At 35.7% G+C, this 15,228-nt stretch overlaps 1 protein-coding gene across 12 annotated transcripts in view; it reads right to left on the bottom strand.

Annotated features, from left to right (window-relative positions):
* Nucleotides 1-12,269, bottom strand: part of LOC145680937 (uncharacterized) — a 31,006-nt gene extending 18,737 nt beyond the window's left edge. Inside the window, exons 1-2 of one of the 12 annotated variants that reach the window (XM_081752134.1) lie at nt 12,245-12,266; nt 6,509-6,715 (exon numbers count right to left, since the gene is read on the bottom strand). The gene's annotated coding sequence lies outside the window, so the exon portion shown is untranslated. The other 11 variants (XM_081752125.1, XM_081752131.1, XM_081752127.1 and 8 more) reach the window with 11 other exon arrangements.
* Between the last annotated feature and the right edge of the window lie 2,959 nt (nt 12,270-15,228).

Genomic DNA, 15,228 nt, shown 5'->3' with positions numbered 1-15,228 from the left:
CCATAACAAACACACTTGGATCCAGGAAAGAAATTGCTCTTGTCAGGTTGAATTTTAGAGGTGACTTGTCCATTATTTTCAGTATGAATTTCTGACATCCTGCGCGACAGTCTTGTTGAAATTCAAGAGTCTGTCTATCCGATACGGTATTGGCTTTTCGTATAGCATCCTTTGATGTGTACCCAATGTTTACAAACTTGGCTGGCTTTAAGTTTTCGCTATTATTGAAATCAATCTTAACCAATGACCGGCCTTCCAAAACACTATCTTTTACAAAACGACCTGCAACACACAATACTATGGCCTGGAGCGAGTTGTAAAGGAACGGAGCTAATGGAGTTTCTCCCTGAAATTCACGCAGGAAAGGTTCAACAGTTTTTGCTAATGTTGTGAAAAAGCCAAGTTTTGCACCAAGCAGGTTATCATTTGTGAAATGTCTTACAGTATCAAAGCTTTTGCACTGTGGTATTTTCTTCTCATCAACAGCCCACTGTACGTATTTCTTTACGTTCGGTAATATTTTCATCGCCCGGGAAGCCGTCCGAATTTTCTGTCCATCTAATGCTGCAAAATTTTTTCGGAAACACAGAAGACCCTGTGCATCTTATGTAATCTGCACGACGAGCTGGAACGTCTTTGAATAAATTATAAGACGCCCTTAGGAATTCTTCTAATTTCCAACCTGTTGCTTGCATGGCAGCTTTAAAAGCACAATTCATAGTATGCAGCCCACAACTTCCAATATCAAGAAGAATTTGATCTGAAGGTGAACTTGCAAGATCTTTCTGCAGGTCACTTAAAAATTTGAAGTTAACATGTGGGCCATCCATCGAAACTTGAACAATTTTCTTGAGATCGTGGCAGTAAGATACAACAATTCGTTGTCAACACAAAGAATGGGTCAAAGAGGAAAGAACGCGACATTTGAAAAGCGGCAAATAGCAATTTTTCATTATGAAAAAGGAAAAAGCTGCAGAAAAATTGCAGAGATGTCGCAAATGAGAAAAGTACAGTATGTGATATTATCAAGCGATACAAGGTTGAAGATAGAGTTGATTTCCTCCCTAACACGGGACGTCCAAAGACATTTTCGGAGAGACGGGAATCCGCAATAGTCCGGAAAATAAAAAAGGGTCAACGAATCAAGGATCAACGAAAGGATCAGTAAAAAAGAGTCACTCAGCTTCAAAAATCGCTGACGAGGTTGGAGAATAAATGGCGACGTGAGTCCCGATACAATTAGAAGAGTCCTGAGAAGAACTAGTTTTCATGGCCGCGTAGCATGCAGAAAGCCTCATATCAACAAAACAAACAGGAAGAAAAGACAAGTTTTGCGAAATAATACCAGTATATGGGTACCAACTGGTGGAACTACGTGATTTTTTCTGATGAAAGTAAGTTCAATATCTTCTGTTCTGATGGGAAGGTACTGGTGTGGAGAAGAAACAATACCGAACTGGAGGAACAAAATTTGCAGCCGTCAGTAAAATACAAAGGAGGGAGCGTAATGGTATAGGGCTACATGTCAGCGTCCGGAGTAGATGAGTTGGTGTTCATTGAAAAGTCAATGAAGAAACACATCTACCTCCAAATTCTCAAAGATAATTTAAAGAAGAAGGCAGAAAAATGTGGATATTCGATACATTCAAATTCTACCCGAAACACAGCTCATTGTAAATCTGTGGTTACTATACAATTGCCCAAAGACATTCCATCCCCCTCTCTAGTCTCCAGATATGAACCCCATTGAACATTTGTGGGATAAACTAGAGAAACAAGTTCGAAATGTGTTATAAACTAAAGAAACAAGTTAGAAATGTGTTATAAACTAGACAAACAAGTTCGAAATGTGTGATAAACTAGAGAAACAAGTTCGAAAAATATGCATAACCTCGAAAGCGCATCTGAAGGACGTGCTTCGTCAAGAATGGGTCAAGATTATTGTTGCATACACTCGCAAACTTGTGAATGGTATGTCAAATAGACTACATGCAGTTCTTAAGCAGAAAGGACTGCCTACTAGATATTGAGTTTTATATTTTTTACTCGTTAAGTGTGATTTCTGGTCAGGTGTCCAAATAATTTTGCAACATCCGAATTCGTATTGTGTTTGTTTTGATCTCACTACTTTACATTGATTGTTAAGTTATTTTATTTTCGAAGTCTAAAATTGTTCATGTTTGTTGGATGTCAGAGAAAATGATAGCATATAATTTACATTTGCTTTTTCTTTGAAATAAATCCAATCTTTTGTTCAAACACTATAGTGTCCGAATAATTCTGCTAGTCACTATATATATACTGAACCGGATGGTTAGCGCGTGTGCGTACGTACGATGCACGTAGTTCCGGGTTCGATTTCCTGTGGACACTCAAAAGTTTTGGTGTTGGCCCAGAGAGTATGGAGAGGACAATTATGGAGCTACCTGTATTAAGAAGTAGCGGACTTCGGTCTAGAAAGCCGGCATTAACAACTTTAGGTAGGCCCGGGTCCCAAAGGTTTTGTCTTGCCAGCAATGGCGTGCGGTGGTTATGCAACCGGGGAACAGGTCGACATAGATAGGAAATATTGTGTAACAAAACAACGGAACTGAAGTAAATGAGCACTAATAAAATGTGCTTTTAAGAAATCAGAAAATTTTGTTTGTAGCTGATTTTTTTTTAAGAACAGTAGTACATGCAGTAGCGGAATTGGGTGTAAAAACTGGGGGGAGGGGAATGCCATTACTTCAAATTGGTGGTTAAAAGGTCAAATATATGTAAAAAGCATAGCCAATTAATCGTGTGTCGCAAAAAGTACTGCTGCCACTGAGTACAAATGCATGTGGAATCCACACAGTTTTTGATTCCACATAGAAATACACGCATTAACCAAAATTCCTTACATTTTGTGGAATTCGACACACATTCGGAACTTTTCCGGCAGAAATACTCAACTACCGTTCAGTCTTTATATTAATCACGTAGCTACCAAAACGGGATGCAGGGGCGCAGCCCCGAGCGAATTCTGGAAATCGAGAAGCCATCGAACAAAACAAGTGTGTTAATTACAAAATGGTCCCGATTTCGCTCCAGCTCAATTCATGGGCAGCACTAAATGTCAAAAGAATATGAAGAAAGTATGCGCAGCCCAAACCAGCAGAGCTAGATAAACGAAACCTGGAACGAAGGAGAGATCTGGGGGCGAAGCCCCCAGCGACCAAAATTATTTTGTATATAAATAAACTGGCTAAATGACTAGGAATACAGCAGAACGTAAATTTTCCCCCGAGTAAAAATTCCCGGTTTTTCATCAGAATTCCCTGACTTTTCCAGAATTAAAAATTTCCCTGACTTTTCCCGGTTTTCCAGGTTTTCCAGGTGAGTGGCCACCCTGGTATTATACTGTATATATATTGAGAAGAAAATACATACTTTTATAATGTATTTGTACACACACAATATTTTTACATACTTTCATATGGATGTGATAAGTAATTAAAGCTCATCTGCACTCTTACTGTGACAATCTTACATGTTTTATTGGATTTTCAGTTCTTTAAAAGTAAATGAAATATTATTTCAATAAATTGAAGAATTACAGATAAAACTTTAGAATGCATGACAATTGAAGAAAGAAACAAACATACAATTTAATTAGGGTGTTCACAGGTACATATCACAGCTGTGAACATGATAGTGTTCCTTGGATTTTGTCCGCCTTGTCAGAATTTAGCTTGGATTTTGTCCGCTTAGATTTTGTCCTCTTGGATTTTATCCGCTTGGATTTTGTCCGCGTCCCAGCTATCTCAGCTGTTCAAGCATTTCACTTCATTGGGAGACGCATTAAGCAGGATAAAGTGTAGTAGATTTTCCTTTTTATTTTCATAATTCGTTTGAATATTGCATACTCATACGCGTGTTAATATTACGTTTTCATAAATATGTAATATATGTAATATTACATACTGTTATATAATATTACACATTTCTTACATTTTTAAGCGATTTTTGTTACATATTTATGTACATATTTGGGGAGTTGATATTACATAAAAATACCGACTCTAGTTATCAGAGTTGGTATAGTGAAGAATTGCATGTATATATTAGAATAAATTAGAATCTTAAAATATCAAAAGTCAAATTACGTAATGACTTACCCTGTTTCGTATTGTACAAAAAAAAAAAAAAAAAAAAAAGGTCAGAAAAATGAAATGAAATCTTTGAGTTTTACGTCCCACGGTTATGCCGGTTAGGCTAAAGGAGACGGTGATGATGAGTAATGAATAAAATGGTGGAATGAAGAAAGTGGGAGAACCCCGAGAAAACCCACGCACACGATATTTGTCCACCACAAAGTTCACATGGCGGGGGCTGGGATCGAACCCGGGACCCCAAGCACTTAGAAAAATTAAAACTAAAGATTGTAATATACCTTTATTTGACTATTGGAAGGCGCGTTTAAAAATTCACATTTGGATTTTGAGTACTGTTAAGAATTTGAAATCATATACTAATAATTTCATGGATTTTATTGTTCCGTATATTTTACATTTGTTGTTCTTCATTATTGGAGTTAAAAATAAATATTTGTTCCTATGGAAATTGTTTCTTGCATTATAAGGTAAGCTTAATTACTATTAGTATTAAAAAAAAAAGGGGGGGGGGGAAGAATAGCTGACTTTTCTCTGCTGCTGAAACACGAAATGCTTAGGCTTAAACTAACATGTGCTTGGGATTGGTTTGGTGACTGGTAGTAAGGTTTGCCTGAGTCTGGTGAATAAGTCACTGTTCACTGGACAAAGAATTGTTCACTGTTGCCCGTGGCCAAACTAACCACAAGAACTTTGTGAGACAATCCTGATGAACTTTATATAGGACCAATGAAGTGTTATACTCTTTCAAATATAAAAATAGTAAACAGAGTCGGTGCAACTATTTCAAAGTTATGAGTAAAAATACGAACGTGTATATATATATACTATATACTATATACTATATAGCTTCATCCATATTGACTCTGGAACAATTACTTAAGTAATTAATACTTTTCTGATCAGAATATACATTTATCTATTAAAATTAAAATAAGTCGTAACAGTTTCAATGACTTAACGTTATCTAATCCGTTATGTTATGGAAACTGTTACGACTTATTTTAATTTTAATAGTATATACTCTGGTCAGAAAAGTATTAATTGTTTATATACTATATATATATACAAATGGGTCGAATTAAGAAAACTCTTCCTGTTTTGAAGTCGGTTAAGAATAACGTCTACCATCTTCCTAGGCTGCAGAACCAATACTAAAACCGCGGCCTCAACTTGAGGAATGATTCGAGGGATTTTCGTCATTGAGAACAGGACCTGTTTCTAAGTTGAAGAAGGAAATGATGAATAACTACAGTAAAGATTGTCTGTTCATACAGGCCTTAGTATCTGGACTGGTCTTACACGAAAGGTTTTTAACAGTTTTTGTGCAATATCAAGTAAGAGATCAACGTTGGTAAGTAATTATCTCATTCGTTTTCTATCCCGACAGTTCGGGTTCGAATCTTCGCAGATCTGGACTTTTTAACGTGCTTCAATTTCAATTTCAATCCACACTCATGTAATATGCAAGATATTCTCCTGTGGAGAAGGAAAGATATCTTCCAATAACGGAGAATTGGAGTACGTTTATGAATGGATACAAACTTGTCCTTCAACTATTCCATTTTCGATATTTTCAGTTAATTTCAACCCTTTTCTAACTCATTGATGATCAGTGTTCTTTTACCTTTTTCACATATGCAGAATGTAGTAGAATAAATTATGCACACAACGAATTATAATATCATTGATATATAAGACTCAAGGACAATACGCTTCAAACAATAAAGATTAATGTTCAAAAGGAGAAGTCTTTTCGTGCATGAAATCCGCAGAAAAGCCTTTTTCAGCTCTCCACAGGGTTGCCCACTGTCGTCTCCTGGTTGAAATGTTAGGTATAAATTAGGTCGCATCTGACCAAGCATTTTCTGAAACAACGAAAGTACTGGATCCGATCCAATGTAGTTGTAGCAGTCGGGAGAAGGGGGGGGGGAATTTTCTGCTGTTGACTGTACATGTCTTTCATTAAAAAACTGTAGATGCAACATTTTGGTATAACAAAGTCGTATCGGTATTCGAAAGTGGAATATATATTTTTAGATTATACTTTTTAAAACGTCTAGTATAAGTTGAGTTTAAGGGCACAATGACTTAGAAATTCTACAAGTAACATTTATTTGAACAGTAATGACTTTTTTTTTTTTTTTTTTTATCATAAACCGACATAATTGGTAATTTTACTTTAGGATTTGGGTGTCAATAATTGAAAAAATTACAGTTAAAATCTACTAATTCACGAAGACAGAGTATCATCAAAGGAACTTTCTTATGCAGCAGTACATTCCTGTAAAAATAACGTCAAACGTCATCACCACGTAATCCTTAATGAAAGAAGCAGTTAGTATACAACTATCTTAACACCTCATATGTACCTCGCAAGAACTTTCAGTTACTTGTTATGAAACACCCTGAGCTGTGAATCGTCGGCGCCTTAACCATTTGTGCTAGTCGCCTGCCTTCACTCTCTATGGCCTTTTAAAACTTTTTCAAGATACACTGATTTTAAGTAGCACCCAAACGCTCCACTCTAATCACAAGTCTTCCATCGGTATGAAACAAATTCCCTTCTGCGATCACACCTAATAAAGATAAAAAGACATCAACAGAATAACGGTTTTTAACTTATTAGGAAATAATAACTAAAATTCTAAATGCACCGTGAACAATTTCAGAAAGTAGCAGTAAAAACCAGTACAATTTATGTAACAGTGAAACTTAAACTTCTTTATGAACATAATATCGTTCATGGTTTCTATACTCTTCTTTTATTGAGGCATGTTGATACTTCCTTCGATCAGGAAAGTTGAGGATCGTCACACGAATATAAGTTCAAAAATTACAATTTTAAAACTAATTCTCTTCTAATATCTTCTATTCTTATAAGGGAATAGAAGTTCAGTTTCTGGTCTTTCGGAATCTACGGCCTTGTTAGCTCGTCACATATCACGAATAACGTCCCCAAGCGATCACACCACGCAAGGAATTGAGAAAAAGAACAATGAGGAAGCACAGAAATGGTCCGGGACCATTATGTTAGGTACCATCCCGGCATTTGCCTGGTGTGAATTAGGAAAAACTTCATTCAGCATGGCAAGCTTGCAAAAGCATTCCCATATTTCCGACCAACTGTCCCCCACGGGAATCGAACTTCGGACCACTTGCACTAAAGGCGAGAGCGTTAGCAACTATCCTACGCGGGACCCATTCTCTAGGCACCTTTCTATGAACTGTGTACAGATCTGTATGTCTGCACGCACTTGTATGTCATCAAATGTGCCTACATTCTTATAACTCATAAATAATATGCCTGCAAACATAAGTATCATTAGAACGATTATATCTGAGAAAAGTACTAACCAACCTGTGCTATATGGTCACTACTTGATATTATTGAAGATTTTCCGCTCCAGGGCATAGCGAAGGTGGAGGGGTTAAGGCGTTAGTTTAGGGGCGCTTCGCCGGGAGCAGGTGATTTACTGAAAATGTTATGCGCATAACAACAACTATAAATATCAAGACTAGCCTGTGATAAGTCAACTTTTGACTATAATTTTATGAATAATAAAAATTCTGAACACTGTTTCTATGTGTACAAATGACCTACAATTTTTCCGACTACACAGATAATTTCTTTAAAAATACTCGCTACAAATAAAGAACAGTCCGTCATTTTTTTTTTTTTTTTTTTTTTTTTTTGTTTAAAAAAGTATATTTCTTTCACTTTTCTTGCTTGAAGTGATTCACTAAGAAGTTCTGGACTGTTATTACTTTGAAGTATGCCCAAAAAGCGTACACATTGATAATATAAGTGTAAACATATCTGTCCATAACTTAATAAGCGCTATCCTATTATATGCAATTATTTGAACATGAACTTCACTAGTTGTTGTAGCCTTAGATTTTGTATCTTAGGTACGAGTGGTACTCATTGGTGGAGATTCACTTTACAGGTTCCGTATAACGGGAATAAATACGAATCCGGACGTATGCCGTAAAAACAACCGTTAACTTGTGCTAGATGACCACTAAAAGCAAGAACGCTAAGCCAGGGCAAAAGCGCAATGAAGTGGCATGTGCAGGATTCCATCCACAGGGAGCAAGCGCGCTATTGACGGAGAGTACGCACATAAACGTGGATAGTGCAAAAAACAGGAGTCAACTTCTGATTGGTGGGTACAAATAGCGAGAATTTTATCCAACCGGGTCAGGAAAAGGGCCTTTACGATAGCGCGGAGGTTTTCCCAAAGAGTACGTGCGTCAGCGACTGAGGGATGCACAGAAACGAGGATAGTGCTACAAAAAACAAACCAACTTATGCCAGGTAGCACAAAAAGCAAGAATACTATCTATCCTTAAAGCGATAATCATACCTGTTGTTCTGTATGGTTGCGAAACATGGTCGTTTACTCTGAGGGATGAACATAAACTGAAAGTATTTGAGAACACGATTCTGAGACGAATACTCGGACCCAAGAGAAACGGGAATTGAAAATGGCGGAAACTTCATAACGTGGAACTACATAATTTATACGGTTTACCCAACATTGTTAGGGTCGTCAAGTCTAGGAGGCTGAGTTGGGCAGGTCATGTACCTAGAATGGAAGAAAGTAGAAATGATTCCAAAGTCGTAACTGGAAGACCAATCGGAAAACGACCATTAGAAAAACCTAGGCGCAGATGGGAGGACAATATTAAGATGGATCTCGCAGAGACAGGAATTCAAAGTACAAACTGGATCCAATTGGCTAAGGACAGAAGTCAGTGGAAAGCTTTTGTGAACGCGGCATTGAACCTCCGGGTTCCAGAGGCAATAGAGTTAGTTAGTTAGCCATCTACCTCATTTAGTTCGGGGGAATAGCAAGGGGGAGGGTGCGAGATGGTTCTGCGGAGGTGCGTCCGTAGGAACAGGCACGTCACCGACTAACAGGATTCGCACAAACGAGGGTAATGCAAAAACACTTGCTAACGCATAAATTTATATATAGATTAGAGCACTTGTACCTAACTTCATATTTGGAAAAATAAATTACAGGTTTCCTACATAGTGCACTAATATTTCACTTGTGGAAATTACCATATTATACAGTGGTCTCAAGAAGAAGAAGAAGAAGAAGTGAACATGGTTGGGGTATTGGCCAAGAAGGAACTGACGTGCCAGAGGGTACAGTGGCAGGATAGGGAGGGAGGGGCGCAAAGGAGACTACAATATGGACGATATCAAAACACAAAAACCGAACGTGAAGACGAAGAGGTCAGCGAAAGGCCGTGAAGCATCAGAGCTTCTCAGCTGCGACAAGTAACCTGCCAATAATGACAGAATACCTATGATGAAGATATTGTGTTTTTTTTATACAGGCTCATATTTTTTTGATTCTATTATTACCCTTATAATAGTCTCACTCGCATCATAACATAGGACGGTAGTTTCTAACATCCTAGGGTAGAATATGCAAAATTCCTCCGAGGGTAGAATATGCAATTTTCTTTTATATGCATTCACTCACTACTCTTCCTTTCTGAATAAAAAAATTTAGATCTTTGTACATGTAAAAAAAATATTCTCGTATTTATAACCTGTAACCTTGATTCACTTTATTTATAGTAACTATATATTAGCTCTCATATTCTTAAATTCTAAAACACTTTAGGGGTTCACTCCAGCAGATGGTTCGGCTAATGTTTAGCGGAAGGGGTCCAACAATTGTTTAAAAATAAATAAATAAAGTTACAATCTCGGTAATTTCTGTTCACATCAGGTTAGTTTAGCTCAGGGTTAGATTATGTTACATGTGATACTGTTTCACATGAAATATTGATTCAGAAATTACAGTATTATGGGATCAGAGGAACTGAGCTCCTATTGATCAGGTCTTATCTTGAAAGTAGAAAACAAGTTGTGTGTGTACAAAATAAACAGTCAAACGAACTTGATATATTAACAGGAGTGCCACAGGGAAGTGTCATTGGACCTTTTCTATTTCTGGTATATATTAACGATTTACCTGACTACGTATTAGAAACCACTGTTATGTATGCCGATGACACTACATTTATAACGAAAGATAATAATATCAACGCAATACACACAAAAAATAATAAAGCAATAGATAAATCTACTGTTTGGCTGTTCCACAATAAATTACATTTGAATCATAATAAAACAGAGAAGTTATACTTTCATCTCAGCAGCTCCACAACTGATACAAAAGAATGCTCCTCAGTTAATCTATTAGGGATATACTTAGATACAAAATTAAATTGGAATGTGCATACTATGCAACTTTGTAAAAAATTATCAAGGGCAGTATATGTGTTACGTAAATTAAAAATATCTGTAAGTAAAAGTCTATTAATCACTGCATATTATGCTTTCTTTCACTCTCATCTTTCGTATGGCATACTATTATGGGGTAATTCTTCCGGGGCACAAACAGTATTTAAGTGGCAAAAAAGAGCGATAAGAACGATAACAGGAATTCCAGAGAGAGAATCTTGCAGACATTTTTTTAAAGATTTTGGAATAATGACCATCCCATCCTTGTACATATTATCGTGCCTTATGTATATCAAAGAAAACTGTACAAATTATGTTACTCGAAGTAGTGTTCACTCACACAATACAAGGCGCAAAAATGAAATAAATATTCCCCATGTGCGGCTGTGCAAAACTCAAAATAGTTATAAATATATAGGGATGAAATTGTATAATCTGTTGCCACTCAGAGTGAGAGAAATGGAGATTAAAAATTTTAAATGTTTTTGTAAAAAGTGGCTCTTAGAAAAGTGTATATATAGTATTTCAGAATTTCAGGAAGAAATTTCAGGATTAGAATAGAAAAGTAGTACTAGGTAAAATATAAAATATTGTATTGATTAATTAAAATTGTAAATATTACATGTACGCAAACTTAAATTTTGACGTTGTCTATTACAACATCATGTTGTTTAACGACAATAAATTATTCTTATTCTTATTCTTAATGTTGGTGTACGGGTCCAGTATAAATTTCAAAAACATGATAGAATTTCGCTTATTACTACTAATATTAGATGAGATTTGGTTACATAATGCTAAGTCTAACTACTTCCATCATTCATTTCTCCTGTAAATTTTGTTATTTACGTGCATCTGGACCTCTTCTGCTAAACATAACCCGACGGTTCTACCAAACAGAAAATGTATACGTTAAATATAATGTGACATTTTTCGTGAAGAATGAGAGTGTGAATATAAGTAATTACTGTCAGTGCACAGCGTATTGCTATGAAGTTTGAGTGATAGTGAAAGTACTGTGTCTCTGAGTATATTCTTCCACTTCCTCGTTATGCGTATATACCCCGTCGCTGACGCTCCCGCTCCCTACAGTCACCCCTTCGCTATCGCTCTGGCCACCCTGCTGTACTCCTGCCCTGACTCTGTTAGATTACATTCGTGCCTTTTAGTGCCTACCTAGCACAAGTTTGTTCCTGTATTATGCATTGTAGTTGTTATGCCATACGTTCACACTGTATTTATAGTGAGCTCTCGTAACGTCAATCAGCAAATAGTAATGGAGCTCCTCATTTAGTGCATGCTCTGCCAAATACAAAGCTCTAACATTCTTTCTGTATTTCTGAAAATGTAAGAAATGTGTGAAAATTTGGTACGAGGTACTGATCGAGTAAAGCCTCACTTTAGTCATTATGCAGTGGTACGCTAAACTAAAATATAGATCTTTTACCTAAGCAAGTATAATAGTAGTGAACATCGTAACTTGAAGTATTTTCCATCAATTCTTACTACACCAACAATGTTATACCAATGAGTTGGACAAGGTGTCTTAGGAGTCAATATCCTGGAAAGGTCTAACATTTATTGAATTAAACAGTAGTCATCGTCTTTGTTTTTTTCTTGATAGAAAAAAACATAGTGCCCTGTTACACTTGCAAAATTCATCGAGTTTAGAATTTAAAAATATATATATATATATATATTGCTCGTTTTAATGATTCCCTTTCCTCTGGTTACTGTTTTATCCGTGGTTATAACTAACCATGTACCTTTTACACGTTCATTCTTGTGTGTATGAAGTAAATAATTAGTTTCATTGCTTGCCACTACCCCTTACTTTCTGCTATTTTGTCTTGTCTGGTCAGTGATGCCAATTCCTTCAGAGCCGTTTTCCCTTCAGAAGCTTCAGAATTTCCCTTTTCCGGACAAAATTTCCCTTCATCCAAACCGTTCAAGTACTGTATTTAGTAAACGTATTTTTAATCGTTTTCGCTTCCACCCCCTCACCCAATCTTATAACCACATATAAGCAGATACCTGACAGCCTTCCTTTGAGCTTACGCAGGATTTGAACTTGATTTGTTGTTTAGATATCTAAGGCGTTGCGATAGAGGAGGGGGAAGAATATGGAAAGGTTTAGGGTAGGACCTATGTTAAAGGTGCAATATCTGCATTTGCCTGGTGTGACTGCGGAAAAACCCTATAAATACCTCGGTCAGGACGGACAGCCTAAATAAATCATAAAGAATATAAAATAAATATTATGTAAATTTAATTTTATCCTAGATATCATGATAGATTTTAATATTAATGTAACCTAAGGTACAAAGAAAATATTAAGTATATATTTGGTATGTACTTACTTAAGAACAGCACTCCCATATTTACTGAAACGAATACGAACAGTCACAAAGAAAACTCTAGCTGCTACTGTCTTTGGCTGTACACGAGGAATGTTCGTAAGCACAATACAGAGTTTAGAAATGCGGAATTCTTAAGAATTTAGAATTCTGTGCGCACACTTACGCAAACACACACACACACTAATGACCCAGTATTCGCCCATATATACATATTTACATTCACGACACGCAGATTTTCTTCTCTTACATCGCTTAATCCTCTTCACAATCAATTTTCTGGTTGGGAAAAATATCTTCTGATTGGGAAAACCAAACTGTTATAATAGTTGGAGTGATAATTTAATTGAGAAATATTTCATCTTATTGCGTTGCATTTAATTCAACAAGAGAAAGATTAATTTTGATAAAAGATTTTAAATAAGCATTGTTGTAATGTTTCGAATTTAACTGAATATGTTGATCGATGTGTAATGTTGATAAATATTAACGAATGCAAAGCAAGATAACTTGTGAGAATTTATATGAAATATGTGCAACGGATTATGTTTGGAATAAATACGTTGAATATATACTGAATTTTAATGAGATTAATCAGATACGTAAATACATTCAATCTATAAATGATTGGAGAGGTTCAAATTTCCCTGCAATATTGAGAGATTACAAGCAATTTCCCTTTTCTCCAAAAGTTACTCAAAATTTCCCTGCGCCAAGGGAAATTTCCCTTCAATTGGCATCACTGTGTCTGGTCTTGAGACCATTAGCGGTCAAATAGATCGGTGCACCAGCATTAAAGTCATGTGTTCTACAATTGCAAAAATGTCTTTTGAATACCTCACATGAAGGATTTGTGATTCAGGAACAAAATTGAAGAAAATACAGGACACAATCGAGAAAAAGGTCAAAGTCAGGTAAAGGCCAAATCGGGAAAGAAGTTCAGACGGTGAAAGAGGGCAGAAAGCCAAATGGAAGAGAGCAAAAAGTTAGAGGAAAGTGTAAAATAAAAAAAGAAAGAGTATAAAAAGAAGAGAATGTACTACGTGTAAATGTAAAAGAAAATGTAAGTGTAAGTGTAGGTGTATAGGAAATCCCACTCCACTCTCTTCCTCACAGAACATCACAACACACAAGGTACTCGCCGTAACTGACACTGTCGAACTCCCTGACTTTTTATATTCTACATCAGAAATTACTTTTTCTTCTTCTTAAAATATTTTTTTTAATCGTGACCTTAAGGTCCAGTCGACTACGTCACTAAAATTATCTTTAAAAAATATGTGTATGAATTAGGTAAATTTTAAAAGGTCCCGCCCGCAAGAGCGAATTAGCTGTGTATAACTAGAATCGTTTGAATAAAAAATGCTTTACACTTTAAACGAGGGCGCCCGCTTTGTGATTTCCAGAAGGGGGCAAGTATAAACATTTTTCTATAGTTTACTAAAAAAAATGGCTTCGACATATTGTACACGATTGGGGTTTGGTTTGGAAAGTAACGAAGTATAGGCAGTTGGTGAATATATTAATGGCATTATTTACTCACATATTTATAAGAATCTGAACAAGAAGATTACGAAATCCCAGCAAAACATACATGTGAAACAAAGAAGCCAACTTCTTGTCAGGACCTTTTCATCTATAAAACTGAACTATAGAAATTATGCCAAGTTCCTTGCCTACACGTTGTTTAAAGTGTTTTGATAATTACACAAAAATACTAAGGAAATTTCCAGACCCTGCCTTGAAAACTTACTAAGGTTGATTTGGAAATTTATCAAAACCCTGAATATTTTTCTGCGATCATCAAGACATTGCTTACAACGTATAAGCAAGGGCAAATTTTTTACATTTCATTTTTTTTTTTTTTTTAGATAACTAAACAGAGTCCTGACGAAAAATCGGCTTGTTTATTTTACATGTATGTTTTTGGTGGGATTAAACCTACTTAATATAAATTTCATAGAAAGAAGATATATTTTACAAGTACAATATAAATAAGTTAAATCATCTTGTTTGTTGTAATTTCATGAAACTTTTCCTTATATTGTAACCCAGTTTGATAGAGTTTTAGAGTTAACGTATCTTCTTTTGTCGAAAATTAAACACTTAATTTGGACTTGTTTAACGTTAATACACACATTAAATACCGTACTTGATTACTTGGTTACTTATTCACGATTACTTAACAACTGTAACATAATTAAAAACACTTTTTCACTTTAATCTCTATAATGATTTATAGTCAATAATTTTCAATAATTTGTTGGCAAAAATGTTCAAAATTATACGACACTTCTCATTTCTCAGTAAAGAAAATTTTATGTGCTTTTTCGTAAATGGAACTAATAGTTTTCATAGAACGTAAAATGAAGATTTTTTCACCAAATCTGCTGAGAGCATTCTCTTGCAGATTAAGTCCTTCTATGTGCATTCACGTATCTGGAGAATTTTGTTGTTAGAC

This window comes from Thermobia domestica, chromosome 3 (assembly GCF_964235325.1).
Source record: "Thermobia domestica chromosome 3, izTheDome1.hap1.1, whole genome shotgun sequence".
In the NCBI taxonomy this organism is placed as follows: domain Eukaryota; kingdom Metazoa; phylum Arthropoda; class Insecta; order Zygentoma; family Lepismatidae; genus Thermobia; species Thermobia domestica.
Note: the sequence above shows the minus strand (reverse complement) of the source record. Positions and strands in the feature narration are given on the sequence as shown.